The sequence below is a fragment of the Somniosus microcephalus genome, chromosome 4, assembly GCF_052327205.1.
Source record: "Somniosus microcephalus isolate GS21.2 chromosome 4, FLI_Smic_1.0, whole genome shotgun sequence".
NCBI lineage: Eukaryota > Metazoa > Chordata > Chondrichthyes > Squaliformes > Somniosidae > Somniosus > Somniosus microcephalus.
Window position 1 is genome coordinate 175,137,939 of NC_140990.1, and position 15,037 is coordinate 175,152,975.

The 15,037-nt window shown below is 51.5% G+C and overlaps 1 protein-coding gene across 1 annotated transcript in view; it reads left to right on the top strand.

Moving 5' to 3' along the window:
- Positions 1-227: 227 nt before the first annotated feature.
- The window catches only part of LOC147119999 (protein FAM237A-like), a 59,099-nt gene continuing 44,289 nt past the window's right edge, over positions 228-15,037 (top strand). Inside the window, exon 1 of the mRNA XM_085985482.1 lies at positions 228-576. The gene's annotated coding sequence lies outside the window, so the exon portion shown is untranslated. The remainder of the gene's footprint in view (positions 577-15,037) is intronic.

The window sequence follows — 15,037 nt, forward strand, 5'->3', positions numbered from 1 at the left end:
CCTCTAATGGCAGAGCGCAGGAAGCAAACTGACCCCAGATCTATTGCAATGCAAAAGTTGATGGGTATTTTTGCCCACTTCGTACCACCTCCCTTAACCGACATCAGTCACCTCACCAGTTCCCCTCTCCAGACTTCAGCCTGGTTTGTAGGAGCATTTATATCAGCTGGAAATACAACTTGAGCACATCATTAATGCGACAGAAATACCCTGGAAGATCAGAAAATGCAACTATAACCCAGAGAGAGTACAGCACAGAAAACAAACAAAACACTTGGTTTTAATTTGCATGTAGACTTGTCTCTGTGTCTCTCCTGATCTAACGTTAGGACTACAATGTACAGAGCTGGGAGGGGGACAGAGGGATGTTAGTGCTGCGATTATAAGAGGCTGGGACTGATTCACAGCGATTAGAGGCACCGTTCCTTCTCCCGCTCAAGAGCCTGACGTATGAGGCAAAGTGAGTCTCGGGGCTTCAAAAGGGCAACAAAACAGGCAATGAGCATTCAGAGCCCGAGGAGCCGCACACACAGAGAGACAGAGACAGAGAGAGGACAACGCTTGCAACTGAGCCAGGTGAGTCTCCAGACCCCAGCTTGCGCCCTGGCGATCCTGAACACAGCGGCGCAAAACCCGTCGACTTCAAGGCAAGTTTTGCGCCCGGGATTTGAATTCAGAAAACCGATGCGGGTGGTTTCCAAAAGTTAGGAATGCGATTAGAATAAAAGGTGGGGGCGGGGGTTGAGATAAAATTATAGAGAAATAAGAAATAAAATATTCTGCACCATACAAGAATAAATTCACCATTTTTTCAACTATTGAGCGCATTTTAACAATACATTAAAACTAGTTTATTGTATTTACGCGGATGTATTTCGTTTGCTGTAAGATTTGCTTGTTTCGGGGAAACGTTCCGATCCCTTATCAGTTTCCCTCCCTCCACTTTCCCCCCTTTCCCCTCCCTCCACTTTCCCCCCTTTCCCCTCCCTCCACTTTCCCCCCTTTCCCCTCCCTCCACTTTCCCCCCTTTCCCCTCCCTCCACTTTCCCCCCTTTCCCCTCCCTCCCTCCATTTTCCCCCCTTTCCCCTCCCACCCTCCGCTTTCCCCTCCCCTCCCTCTGCTTTCCCCTCCCTCCACTCTCTCCCCTCCCTCCACTCTCTCCTCTCCCTCCACTCTTCCCTCCCTCCCCTCCCCTCCCTCCACATTCCCCTCCCTCCTCTCCCTCCACATTCCCCTCCTCCCTCCACATTCCCCTCCCTCCACTTTCCCCTCCCCTCCCTCCGCTTTCCCCTCCCTCCGCTTTCCCCTCCCCTCCCCTCCCCTCCCCTCCCCTCCCTCCGCTTTCCCCTCCCTCCCTCCACTTTCCCCTCCCCTCTGCTTTGCCCTCCCCTCCCCTCCCCTCCCTCCACATTCCCCTCCCTCCGCTTTGCTCTCCCCTCCCTCCCTCCCTCCCTCCACTTTCCTCTCCCCTCCCGTTCCTCCATTTTCCCTCCCTCCCTCCCCTTTTCCCTCCCCTTTTCCCTCCCCTCCCCTCCCTCTCTCCACTTTTCCCTCCCCTCCCTCCCTCCCTCCCTCCACTTTTCCCTCCCCTCCCTCCACTTTTCCCTGTCCTCCCTCCCTCCACTTTTCCCTCCCCTCCCTCCACTCCCTCCACTTTTCCCTCCCCTCCACTTATAATATAATAATAATAATTCAACTTTATTGTCATTGTACAATGCACAAGTACATGAACAATGAAATGTGATCTTGCAAGCTCCCATGAGTCCAGTACAAATATCATTAACATTAAACGTAAATAGCACCGTCCTGGGAGAAGCAAAGCCGCTGCGTCTGTGCGCGCCGCCATTCCATTTCCACCATTCCTCCTGTCCGACAATCTTCAGCCTAACGCCCGGGCCTGCTCACCAGCCGCCCCTTCCGTGACCTTCTCACCAGCCGCCCCTCCCGGGCTCCTTCCGTGACCTTCTCACCAACCGCCCCTCCTCTGGGCTCCTTCCGTGACCTTCTGCACCTGGTCTTCCCTGATGGTCACCCCTCCAGGTACTAACCAGGCCTGGCTCTGCTTAGCTTCCAAGCCTTGCCACTGACCCTGTCCCTAGTCCCTAGTCCCTCCCTCCACCCTTCCCCTCCCTCCCTCCCTCCCTCCACTTTTCCCTCCCCTCCCTCCCTCCCTCCACTTTTCCCTCCCCTCCCTCCCTCCACTTTTCCCTCCCTCCCCTCCACTTTTCCCTCCCCTCCCTCCCTCCCTCCACTTTTCCCTCCCCTCCCTCCCTCCCTCCCTCCACTTTTCCCTCCCCTCCCTCCCTCCCTCCACTTTTCCCTCCCCTCCCTCCCTCCACTTTTCCCTCCCCTCCCTCCCTCCCTCCACTTTTCCCTCCCCTCCCTCCCTCCACTTTTCCCTCCCTCCACTTTTCCCTCCCTCCCTCTCTCCACTTTTCCCTCCCCTCCCTCTCTCCACTTTTCCCTCCCCTCCCTCCCTCCACTTTTCCCTCCCCTCCCTCCCTCCACTTTTCCCTCCCTCCACTTTTCCCTCCCTCCCTCCCTCCACTTTTCCCTCCCCTCCCTCCCTCCACTTTTCCCTCCCCTCCACTCCCTCCCTTCACCCTCCCCTCACTTTTCTTCCCCTCCCTCCACTTTCCCCCCCTCCACTTTTCCTCCCTCCCCCCCTCCACTTTCCCCCCTCCCTCCTCCACTTTCCCCCCTCCCTCCCTCCACTTTCCCCCCTCCCTCCCTCCACTTTCCCACCCTCCCTCCCTCCACTTTGCCCCCCTCCCTCCCTCCACTTTGCCCCCTCCCTCCCTCCACTTTTCCCCCCTCCCTCCCTCCCTCCCTCCCTCCACTTTCCCCCCCCCCTCCCTCCCTCCACTTTTCCCCCCTCCCTCCCTCCACTTTTCCCCCCTCCCTCCCTCCCTCCACTTTTCCCCCCCTCCCTCCCTCCACTTTTCCCCCCTCCCTCCCTCCACTTTTCCCCCCTCCCTCCCTCCACTTTTCCCCCTCCCTCCCTCCACTTTTCCCCCCTCCGTCCCTCCACTTTTCCCCCCTCCCTCCCTCCACTTTCCCCCCTCCCTCCCTCCACTTTTCCCCCCTCCCTCCCTCCACTTTTCCCCCCCTCCCTCCCTCCACTTTTCCCCCCTCCCTCCCTCCACTTTTCCCCCCCTCCCCTCCCTCCACTTTTCCCCCCTCCCTCCTCCACTTTTCCCCCCTCCCTCCCTCCACTTTTCCCCCCTCCCTCCCTCCACTTTTCCCCCTCCCTCCCTCCACTTTTCCCCCTCCCTCCTCCACTTTTCCCCCCTCCCTCCCTCCACTTTTCCCCCCTCCCTCCCTCCACTTTTCCCCCCTCCCTCCCTCCACTTTTCCCCCCTCCCTCCCTCCACTTTTCCCCCTCCCTCCCTCCACTTTTCCCCCCTCCCTCCCTCCACTTTTCCCCCCTCCCTCCCTCCCTCCACTTTTCCCCCTCCATCCCTCCACTTTTCCCCCTCCCTCCCTCCCTCCCTCCACTTTCCCCCCTCCCTCCCTCCCTCCCTCCACTTTCCCCTCCCTTCCCTCCCTCCACATTCCATTCCCTCCCTCCCTCCACATTCCCCTCCCCTCCCTCCCTCCACTTTCCCCTCCCTCCCTCCACTTTCCCCTCCCTCCTCCACTTTCCCCTCCCTCCCTCCACTTTCCCCCCCCCTCCCTCCACTTTCCCCTCCCTCCCTCCACTTTCCCCTCCCTCCCTCCCTCCACTTTTCCCTCCCTCCCTCCACTTTTCCCTCCCTCCCTCCACTGTTCCCTCCCCTCCCTCCACTTTTCCCTCCCCTCCCTCCCTCCCTCCCTCCACTTTTCCCCCCTCCCTCCCTCCACTTTTCCCCCCTCCCTCCACTTTTCCCCTCCCTTCCCTCCCTCCACATTCCATTCCCTCCCTCCCTCCACATTCCCCTCCCTCCACATTCCCCTCCCTCCCTCCACTTTCCCCTCCCTCCCTCCACTTTCCCCTCCCTCCCTCCACTTTCCCCTCCCTCCCTCCACTTTTCCCTCCCTCCACTTTTCCCTCCCTCCCTCCACTTTTCCCTCCCCTCCCTCCACCTTTCCCTCCAATCCCTCCCTCCCTCCACTTTTTCCACACCTCCCTCCCTCCACGTTTTCCTCCCCTCCCTCCCTCCACTCTCCCCTCCCTCCACCCCTCCACTTTCCCCTCCCTCCACCCCTCCACTTTCCCCTCCCTCCATCCCTCCACTTTCCCCTCCACTTTCCCCTCCCTCCATCCTTCCACTTTCCCCTCCACTCCCTCCACTCCTCCACTTTCCCCTCCCTTCCCTCCACCTTCCCCTCCCTCCCTCCACCTCCACCTTCCCCTCCCTCCCTCCACCTCCACCTTCCCCTCCCTCCCCCTCCACCTTCCCCTCCACCTCCACCTTCCCCTCCCTCCAACTCCACCTTCCCCTCCCTCCACTCTCCCCTCCCTCCACCCCTCCACTTTCCCCTCCCTCCACCCCTCCACTTTCCCCTCCCTCCACCCCTCCACTTTCCCCTCCCTCCATCCCTCCACTTTCCCCTCCCTCCATCCTTCCACTTTCCCCTCCACTCCTCCACTTTCCCCTCCCTTCCCTCCCTCCCTCCACCTCCAACTTCCCCTCCCTCCCTCCACCTCCACCTTCCCCTCCCTCCCTCCACCTCCACCTTCCCCTCCCTCCCTCCACCTCCACCTTCCCCTCCACCTCCACCTTCCCCCTCCCTCCAACTCCACCTTCCCCTCCCTCCACTTTCCCCTCCCTCCACTTTCCCCTCCCTCCACTTTCCCCTCCCTCCACTTTCCCCTCCCTCCCTGCACCCCTCCACTTTCCCTCCCCTCTCTCCACTTTCCCCTCCCCTCCCCTCCCTCCACTTTCCCCTCCCCTCCCCTCCCTCCACCTCCACCTCCACCTTCTCCTCCCTCCCTCCAACTTCCCCTCCCTCCCTCGCTCTTTATCTCTCCCCCTCATTCTCTCAGTCTCCACGGAACTGCACCTTTTCCAATGCTTGTTCGGACTTTCCTTTTTGTCAATGTTTGATCCACAGACCAGTTTAAGAGGTGTTTTGTTTACATTTTATTTGATCCATGGTGTCCCTAATTCTCACCAATCTCACCGGAGTAGCGCTCAGACTGAGCTGGGACAGTTAGTGCTCTCATCCACTTTGTTGAATTCTCATTTTTACCAAAGAAAACAACACTAGGTATTTTTGTACACAGTGAAAACAGTCCATATTGTACAACAACAGGCTAGAAAAATAACTCCAATTAGCTTTGATGTGGAGATTCTGAACGAGGGATCGTTCTTGCTTGTTACCGAGCATCCAATAGTCACATATTTAAATTAAGTGCAGCTACTTAAAGTGGAACCTTCGAGTGATACTGCGATTTTAAAAAAAATAGTAGATTATCTGATCTTCTCTGGTCAAAAGTGTGAGGAGATTGAAAACAGCTGCTCCCTGTTTACTGCCATTCATACTAAGAGTTATTAATATTGCAAAATAAAAACAGAATTATTAATGAGTTCGACTACAGCAATGGACAAAAGTTATCATTGGTCCCAGTGTTAGAGACACGGTAAACACAGTGGGAGGGTTTACTCTGGTCCCAGTGTTAGAGACACGGTAAACACAGTGGAGGGTTTACTCTGGTCCCAGTGTTAGAGACACTGGAAACACAGTGGGAGTGATTACGGTGGTCCCAGTGTTCAGGGAACAATAGTGTAGTGGTAATGTCACTGGGCTAGTATTCCAGAGATATGAGTTCATAATCCCACCACGCAGCTGGGGAATTTAACTTCAGTTAATTAAATAAATCTGGAATAAAAATGCTAGTGTCAGTAATGGTGACCATGAAACTATCATATTGTCGTAAAAACCCATCTGGTTCACTAATGTCTTTTAGGGAAGGAAATCTGCCGTCCTTACCCGGTCTGGCCTATATGTGACTTCACACCCACAGCAATGTGGTTGACTCTTAATTGCCCTCTGAAATGGCCGAGCAAGCCACCCAGTTGTAACAAACCGCTACGAAACAAAATAATAAGAAAGAAACCGGACGGACCACCCAGCATCGACCTCGGCACCGGCTACGGACACGGCAACGGCACACCCAGCCCAGTCAACCCTGCAAAGTCCTCCTCACCAACATCTGGGGACTTGTGTCAAAATTGGGAGAGCTGTCCCACAAACTAGTCAAGCAACAGCCTAACATAGTCATACTCACAGACTCATACCTTTCAGCCAATGTCCCAGACTCCTCCATCACCATCCCTGGGTATGTCCTGTCCCACCGGCAGGACAGACCCACCAGGGGTGGCGGCACAGTGGTATACAGTCGGAAAAGAGTCCTCAACATTGACTCCGGACCCCATGAAGTCTCATGGCTTCAGGTCAAGCATGGGCAAGGAAACCTGCTGATTACCACCTACCGCCCTCCCTCAGCTGATGAATCAGTACTCCTCCATGTTGAACACCACTTGGAAGAAGCACTGAGAGTAGCAAGGGCACAGAATGTACTCTGGGTGGGGGACTTCAATGTCCATCACCAAGAGTGGCTCGGTAGCACCACTACTGGCTGAATCCTGAAGGACATAACTGCCAGTTGGGCCTGTGACAAGTGGTGAGAGAACCAACACAAGGGAAAAACCTACTTAACCTCGTCCTCACCAATCTACCTGTCACAGATGCATCTGTCCAGGACAGTATTGGTAGCAGTGACCACCACACAGTCATTGTGGAGACAAAGTCCCATCTTCACACTGAGGACACCCTCCATCGTGTTGTGTGGCACTACCACCGATTCAGAACAGATCTAGCAGCTCAAAACTGGGCATCCATGAGGTGCTATGGGCCATTAGCAGCAGCAGAATTGTACTCCACCACAATCTATAACCTCATGGCCCGGCATATCCCTGACTCTACCATTACCATCAAGCCAGGGAACCAACCCTGGTTCAATAAGGAGTGTAGAAGAGCATGCCAGGAGCAGCACCAGGCGTACCTAAAAATGAGGTGCCAACCTGGGGAAGCTGCAACTCAGGACTACATGCATGCTATAAGTGGAAGCAGCATGCTATAGACAGGGCTAAGCGATCCCACAACCAACGGATCAGATCAAAGCTCTGCAGTCCTGCCACATCCAGTCATGAATGGTGGTGGACCATTAAACAACTAACGGGAGGAGGAGGCTTCATGAATATCTCCATCCTCAATGATGGTGGAGCCCAGCACATGAGTGTAAAAGACAAGGCTGAAGCATTTGCAACTATCTTCAGCCAGAAGTGCCGAGTGGATGATCGATATCGGCCTCCTCCTGAGGTCCCCACCATCACAGAAGCCAGTCTTCAGCCAATTCGAATCATTCCACGTGATATCAAGAAACGGCTGAGCACACTGGATACAGCAAAGGCTATGGGCCCTGACAACACCCGGCTATCGTGCTGAAGACTTGTGCTCCAGAACTAGCCACGCCTCTAGCCAAGCTGTTCCAGTACAGCTACAACACTGGCATCTATCCGACAATGTGGAAAACTGCCCAGACATGTCCTGTCCACAAAAAGCAGGACAAATCCAATCCGGCCAGTTACCGCCCCATCAGTCTACTCTCAATCATCAGCAAAGTGATGGAAGGTGTTGTTGACAGTGCTATCAAGCGGCACTTACTCACCTATAACCTGCTCACTGATGCCCAGTTTGGGTTCCGCCAAGACCACTCTGTTCCCGACCTCATTACAGTCTTGGTCCAAACATGGACAAAAGTGCTGAATTTCAGAGGTGAGGTGAGAGTGACTGCCCTTGACATCAAGGCAGCATTTGACCGAGTGTGGCATGAAGGAGCCCTAGTAAAATTAAAGTCAATGGGAATTGGAGGGAAAACTCTCCACTGGCTGGAGTCATACCTAGCACAAAGGAAGATGGTTGTGGTGATTGAAGGTCAATCATCACAGCCCCAGGACATCGCTGCAGGAGTTTCTCAGGGCAGTGTCCTAGGCCCAACCATCTTCAGCTGCTTCATCAATGACCTTCCCTCCAACATAAGGTCAGAAATGGGGATGTTCGCTGATGACTGCAAAGTGTTCAGTGCCATCCACAACTCCTCCGATAATGAAGCAGTCCATGCCCGCATGCAACAAGACCCGGACAATGTTCAGGCTTGCGCTGATAAGTGGCAGGTAACATTCGCGCCCCCGAAGTGCCAGGCAATGACTATCTCCAACAAGTGAAAGTCTAACTACCGCCCCTTGATATTCAATGGCATTACCATCGCCGAATCCCCCACCATCAACATCCTGGGAGTCACCATTGACCAGAAACTTAACTGGACCAGCCACATAAATACTGTGGCAACAAGAGCAGGTCAGAGACTAGGTATTCTGCGGTGAGTTTCTCACCACCTGACTCCCCAAAGCCTTTCTACCATCTACAAGGCATAAGTAAGGAGTGTGATGGAATACCCTCCACTTGCCTGGATGAGTGCAGCTCCAACAACACTCAAGAAGCTCGACACCATACAGGACAAAGCAGCCCGCTTGATTGGCACCCCATCTACCACCTTAAACACTCACTCCCTCCACCACCGGCATACCGTGGCTGCAGTGTGGACCAGCTACAAGATGCACTGCAGCAACTCGCTAAGGCTTCGGCAGCACCTCCCAAACCCGCGACCTCTTCCACCTAGAAGGAGAAGGGCAGCTGGCGCATGGGAACACCACCACCTCCAAGTTCCCCTCCAAGTCACACACCATCCTGACTTAGAAGTATATCGCTGTTCCTTCATCGTCGTTGGGTCAAAATCCTGGAACTCCCTCCCTAACAGCACTGTGGGAGTACCTTCACCACACGGACTGCAGCGGTTCAAGAAGGCGGCTCACCACCACCTTCTCAAGGGCAATTAGGGATGGGCAATAAATGCTGGCCTTGCCAGCGACGCCCACATCCCATAAATGAATGAAAAAACATTTTTTTTTAAAAGAACACTAAACACAGTGGGAGGGTTTACTCTGGTGACTATAATATTGTGCACGTAGTGGAACATTGGCCCTTCTGACACTGGCTTATCTCCGTGCATTAGTTTCATCCAACTTATAATGTAAATATTGTCATTACTCCTGCTTTCTGAGGAACAAGAGTATCTGGCTTTCAAGCCTGAATGTGAAATCGGACTGGCCACTTTAACCATTCGAGATTTGCAGGGCTCTTTCTGCACCAAATGCAAAAATGGGAGAAGTTTGTAATTGCCTTGTGTGTATTTCAAGACTACTATTAATGCTGTTTGGTTCGGTAGGTTTCCCTAATTTACTGCTCCTCAATAAAATTGTTAAATTAAATAGGTTCACAAGATTAACTATGGATGAGTAAAGCCATTTGGCCCTTTCAACTCATCCATTCATGCTCACCCCATCAGTGCTTTTACACCAACCCCAACCCCAACACACAGACGCAGTGTCTATGTGTTTCTTCAATGATGCCAGGGTTTTTGCCTCCACGACCCTGCCTGGGGTCCATCCCATGTGTTGATCACTTCTTGCGTGAAGAAGAATTTGTGTGTTCGAAGACTAGCGCTGTTTCTAAATTTGCCTTTCACCAACTTGAACTTGTCTCACTTTGTCCCTACTGTGGTAGTTTAATTTGAAGAGGTCTAGGCACAGTCCATGATGGAGTAGAGCAGTATGTGTGTTTGTTGAAAGCTGAGAAAGTCCTCCCAGGAAGGAAGGGTTACAAAGTGTTCTTGGAGTGGTTGAGATGGCACCATTGTTCCCCCTCATTAACATTAAAGGGGCTGATCAATAACTTCCAGCGGTTTTAGAAACCAATTTCTGCTGACGAGTGGCAGCAGAAGTTGTCACTAAATATATGAGTCATATATGGCGCTGATATGGAGTTGGATTTTGTGAGTGACTTATGTCAGTCTGTCACCCAAGAGAAGGATAAAACCCATCACTAGCCCACTTACTGTCGTGTTATAATCATGAGCGGTTGTGGCTCAGTTGGTAGCACTCTCTAGGTGGGAGGGGCTAGGAGTGAGCCAGGTGTGACTGGTTGCTTAATTGCAGCTGGGTGTTGGAGGAAGTTTTGTAAAAAGTTGGTGGAGGGTTTTGGGATGTTGTTTTCAGGTTTTAGGGCCTTTTTGGCCCACAAAAAACAGCCAGATGGCTGCTGAGGGGTCCGGAGTGCCGGGCCCCTCAGAGGACAATATTCCCGAGAGGAATTTTATTGGGGAAGAAACTGTGCTGGGAAGGGGAAAAAAAAGGCCCAAAGATTTGGGCCGGGACCTCAGGAGGTTTGGTAAAGAAAATACGGTGGTGGTGCAATGTGAAGATAAGAAGATTCGAGCCTGGGATATAATCCAGGTGGTTCATGAGGACTGTGGTGAGGGAAGCTGTTTTGCCTGCCGACCAAAACCAAATGTGGGATTTGAGGTGACGGTCAGTGGCCGTGAGGAGGTGGAAAAACTGCTGCTCAGTCTGAAAGTTGGGGAGAAATTTTTGGAGGTGACTCTGCTATATTCAGAGGAGGTGGTGGTTTCATTTTTGAACTTGCCTGTGTACATCGAGGACGAAGTGCTGAGCAAAATGTTGGAGTCATGGGACATTAAAATCTGTTCCGAAATAAAGAGGAGGTACTATCCGGGAACACGGGTAGCAGACGGAACCCGGTATGTAAAGGTGCGGCTCCCAGAGGGGGTGAGGTCTTTGCCTTACAGTATGAAGTTCGAGACATTGGAAGGAATACAGTACTTTCGTGTGCTGCACGATAACCAAGTAAAGGTGTGTTACTATTGTCTGGGACATGACCATCTCGTAAGAAACTGTCCTGATTTGTATTGTTACAATTGCGGTGAGTAGGGACATATCGCACGGAGCTGCAAGGCGGAGAGCTGTGGGGTGTGTCGTAAAGGCCCCGCCCGCTGTGAGTGTGTGGCAGAAGGGAGCGAAATGAGTGATGAGGAGATGGGAGAAGGAGCAGGAGAGGAGTGTGGAACGGCCGGAGGTGCGGTGCAGTCGGAGGACACAGCCGGTAAAATTAAGGAAAAAGGAGCACAGGAAGAGGCAGAGGTTGGCGGAGCGGAGATCGAGATGGAGATGGCGGAAAACACGGCGAGTGCTATGGAGGGGAATAAAGACAGCAGCGGGCAGCAAGGGTCGAGTGCAGACTCGAGCCTTAGTGCAGTTCGGCTCCCCCTGGGGAGTCTGGTGTCTGCGGGGGGAGAGGAGGCAGGAGCGGGGTGTGTGGTGGAAGTGAGTGCTCCGGGGAGAGGCGGGGAGTCGGATATTTTGGTGAGCGGGAGGGGGCAGGGCAGGGAGAGGGTGCAAGAGGCAGGAGCCTTAAAGGGACAGCAGAATGGGATCGGCGAGATAGAGGCGTCAGAAGGGAACAATTTAGGTGCGCCATTGTCCCATGGAGTGAGGGAACAAGGTGCAAGGGTCAGAGGTAGAGACGTGGTCGAAGGGGGCGGCACAGTGGGAGAAACTGCGATAGCAGGAAGACTCTCTATGGGAGATGGAGTATCTGATGGGGAGCAGGATTATGTATCTGACGGAGCAGGCACAGGGGGTTGCAGAAGAGCTTGAGTGTGAGGAATTAGAGGGGGACAGAGACATGGAAGTCGGGGATTGGGTGGCATCATGTGGAAAGGTTAGTGAGGGGCAGAAGGAGGGAGAAAGGGCAGCTCATAGGTCCAAACTTAAGGCAAGGAAGAGGCTGAAACAGCAGGGAGGGGTCAAACAGGAGGGGGAAAAAGAGCCAGAGGCTGCAGGAAAAAACAACAGCTGCCCGAAAAGTTGAGAAGGAGCATGAGCGGAGGGAAGAGCCAGAGATTAAATGATGGGGAGATTATTGGGCATACTTCCCTTCTTTGGAGCCATGATTACATTGGTCTCGATCAATGTGAACGGACTGAGGGGTGAGAAGAAATTGCAGCAGTTGTTGCAGGGTTTTAAAGGCACGGACTTGTGTCTGCAAGAAACCTTTTGGGATGAGGATATTCTAGAAAGAATTCAGAAGGTTTGGAAGGGAGAGGTGTTTGCAAGTTGTGCAAACAATAACCGTAGAGGGGTGGCTGTTTTGGTGAGTCCGTCCATAGAAGAGAACGTTGCCTTGGTGGACAAGGACACTGAGGGGAGATTTTTATGGCTAAGGGTAAAATTGGAGGGGTTTAATTGCGATCTTTTTAATATCTATGCACCAAATGACCATTGCAAGCGTCGCGAGTTTTTTCGGGGGTTATTCACTGAAGTGGCAGAGGTGGAAAATCCTTGTATAGTGGGGAATTTTAATGTATTTTTATCTTGGATGGACATTTCAGCCCAGATGACCTTTAAAGAGGATAACTCCAGAGGGATGATTATAAAAATGATGGCTAATTTAAATTTGAGAGACTTATGGAGGGACCGGAACCCCATAAAAAGGGAGTTCTCCAGAGCAGGTTGGGTGGGTGATGTTTTAAAACAGAGCCGAATAGATTTTGTGTTAATGCGGGAAGGGTTAAGTTCGGAGGTGATGGAGATTTATTACTGTAAAGTCTGTGGGTTGTTTAGTTAATTAATACACAGACTACCAGAGTAACTTAAAACAGGACTTTACTATTCGAAGGTCAGGGCGAATCTGCCCAATAACTCCTGGCACAACACTTATATACTGGTGTGGTCACCGTCGGTATTACAGTATACAGAAGCCAAACAAAGTAGTGCCACACCTAAAATAGTTCTCTTAAAGGTGAACGGTTACATACAATAGTTCTCTTAAAGGTAGACGGGTACATACACTACAATCCTCCCTTTTTAGCTTACAACATACTTATTCCCCATTAAACATAACATATAATCAACTTCATGTAAAACAATTCACAGATATAGTCTCTGCGGGAAACAGTTCACAGATTCAGTCTCTGGTCTTGACTCGGTCCGAACAACATCTCTGTGGTGTAGCCGGTTCCCATTTCTAGCGTGACTCATCCAATAGTCTTTCCCTTGGCTTAACAGCTTGAACTTCCGTCCTGCTGAACCAGCAGTGCTGACTTTTACAAACAGCTGGACTGCCTTGGTAATTTTTCCTACTTTCCAACTGATTTGGCCCCCTTTGTAGGGCCCACGTGCATGATCTGATAGAAGTGATAATGATTTAGATGGTTATCGTCTTCTGCTTCGTCTTTTTCTTTTCTGCTTCTTGGAGACTCTCGGGGCTCCCTTATCCGCTGCCAGCTGTAGCGCCACCATCTCCCTATGTTCCTTAGACTTTAAGTGCTTCATCCTGATTTCTGCACTTTGGGAGTTTTCATCACAAGCTGGGCAGACCAAGTCATCGTAATATTCCGTGTCACTCAACAGGTCATGGTAATATTCGGTGTCGTCCTGAGCTAGTCTAGCGAGAGGGCCTGCTACTTCTTCCTTACCCAACTGGACGTTAGCCGACTGTTGTTCCCTCCCTAGACATCTTTCCTGAAGAGACTTCTTCATGCGTTCATATTCATCCCGCTCTTCCTGGGTTTCCTGCCAATCCTTCACTAATGACCTCATTTGTGATTCCAATACTTCCCCTTCCATCGGGGATTGATTGATCGGGCTATTCAATCCTTCTACTGGAGCAGCTGTTTCAACATTCTGTAGTTCACATTGACGTGATTCAGCGTACTTTCGGCAGCCCCGTAAAATCTGTGTTGCAACCTCAACTATTCCCCAAACTTTTGAGAGCTCCGAACCCCTTCCCTTTGAAGATTGAAGCTCGTGTTCAAATGGTTCCCCTTGCAGAGTCTTGTCTCTCAGCATATGAAGGAGTTGGCTGACCGTTAACTCTTCCACGGTGGAACCTGTGGATCAGAGTCTTCTCCATTTCATCCACCTTTTCCTCCAATGCTTTCACCTTTTTTCCCTCTTGTACTTTGGCTTTAAGCGCTCGGAGAAGTTGCGCCTTGATGCTCTCTAGCTCATGTTCAGGGGCCATTTTTACAGTCTCTGTGTTTCTTACAGTTGCCTTTTCTTTCACTGAAAGAATTCCCAGTTGAATCTGTTCTTCAAGTTGTTGAATCTCGGTCATTGCCGCCTCATATTTGTCTTGGGTTTCCTTCAATATTTTTATGAGTTCTTGGACATCTTGACTTTCATGTTCTGCCATGTCTTTCACCTCTAATTTCTCATCTATGGATGGAACTTCTACCGATGAGTCTGTCTTGGCCTTGAGCTCATTAAGAATTTCCTGCAGCCTTTGGACTTCTTGTTCATGTTCAACCTTTAGTTGCTCATATGCTTCTAATGAAACTAGCTTTTCGGAGGTTGCCGAGTTAACCCCCTCCAGGATTGTAGCCTGGGCCTGTTCATACTGTTCCTTCAACTTCTCAAACTCTGCTTGTAAGGAGTCGTAGAGAAGAACTGGAATAAAATCCTGGCTTCCTGAAGATTCCTCTTCATTTGCTTCTTTCTGCAAATATTCTAACTCCTGAACATCATAAGGGAGATGTGATCGGTGATTGGTCACGATGGCTCTATGGTCGCTCTCTTCTTGAGCTAGCTGCTTCTGTTGTCTTTCCAGATTCTCCCATTCGGTGTCATAGAACTTTTTCATTGTTTTCATCTCTTGTACGAGACGGTAACTCAATTGTTCTAATTGTTGTCGTGATTTGAAATAAAGTTGAGTCCGAGCTCGGTGTTCTTCCGTCATGGATATGTCCTTAAACTGAACAGACTCAGAATTCTCTGTCAAACTATGTTGTCGTTGTTCGGTGGAGATCTGTTCTGAAACTTTGTTCTTCTCTGGAGCATAAGCCTTTCTGCATGCCTTTGTTTTTCCAACCTTAGTCGGCAAGTCCATTTTAGCCTTGTCTTTCACATTTGGGTTGGTCTTATCGTCATCCGATTCAGAATCTGAGCTGATTGTCTGCACCGAGTCCTCACTCGTTATGGCTTTTAGATAGTGCCATTCCATGTCTATTTTCTTGATCCACTCCCGTCCTAGAAGTGGTGGTCCTCCCTCAGGTAGTACGTATAAGTTCATTCTTGGGTGTTCTTTACCCCTATCTCTCACCTTGACTCTTATCTTTCCCATGGGGTATAC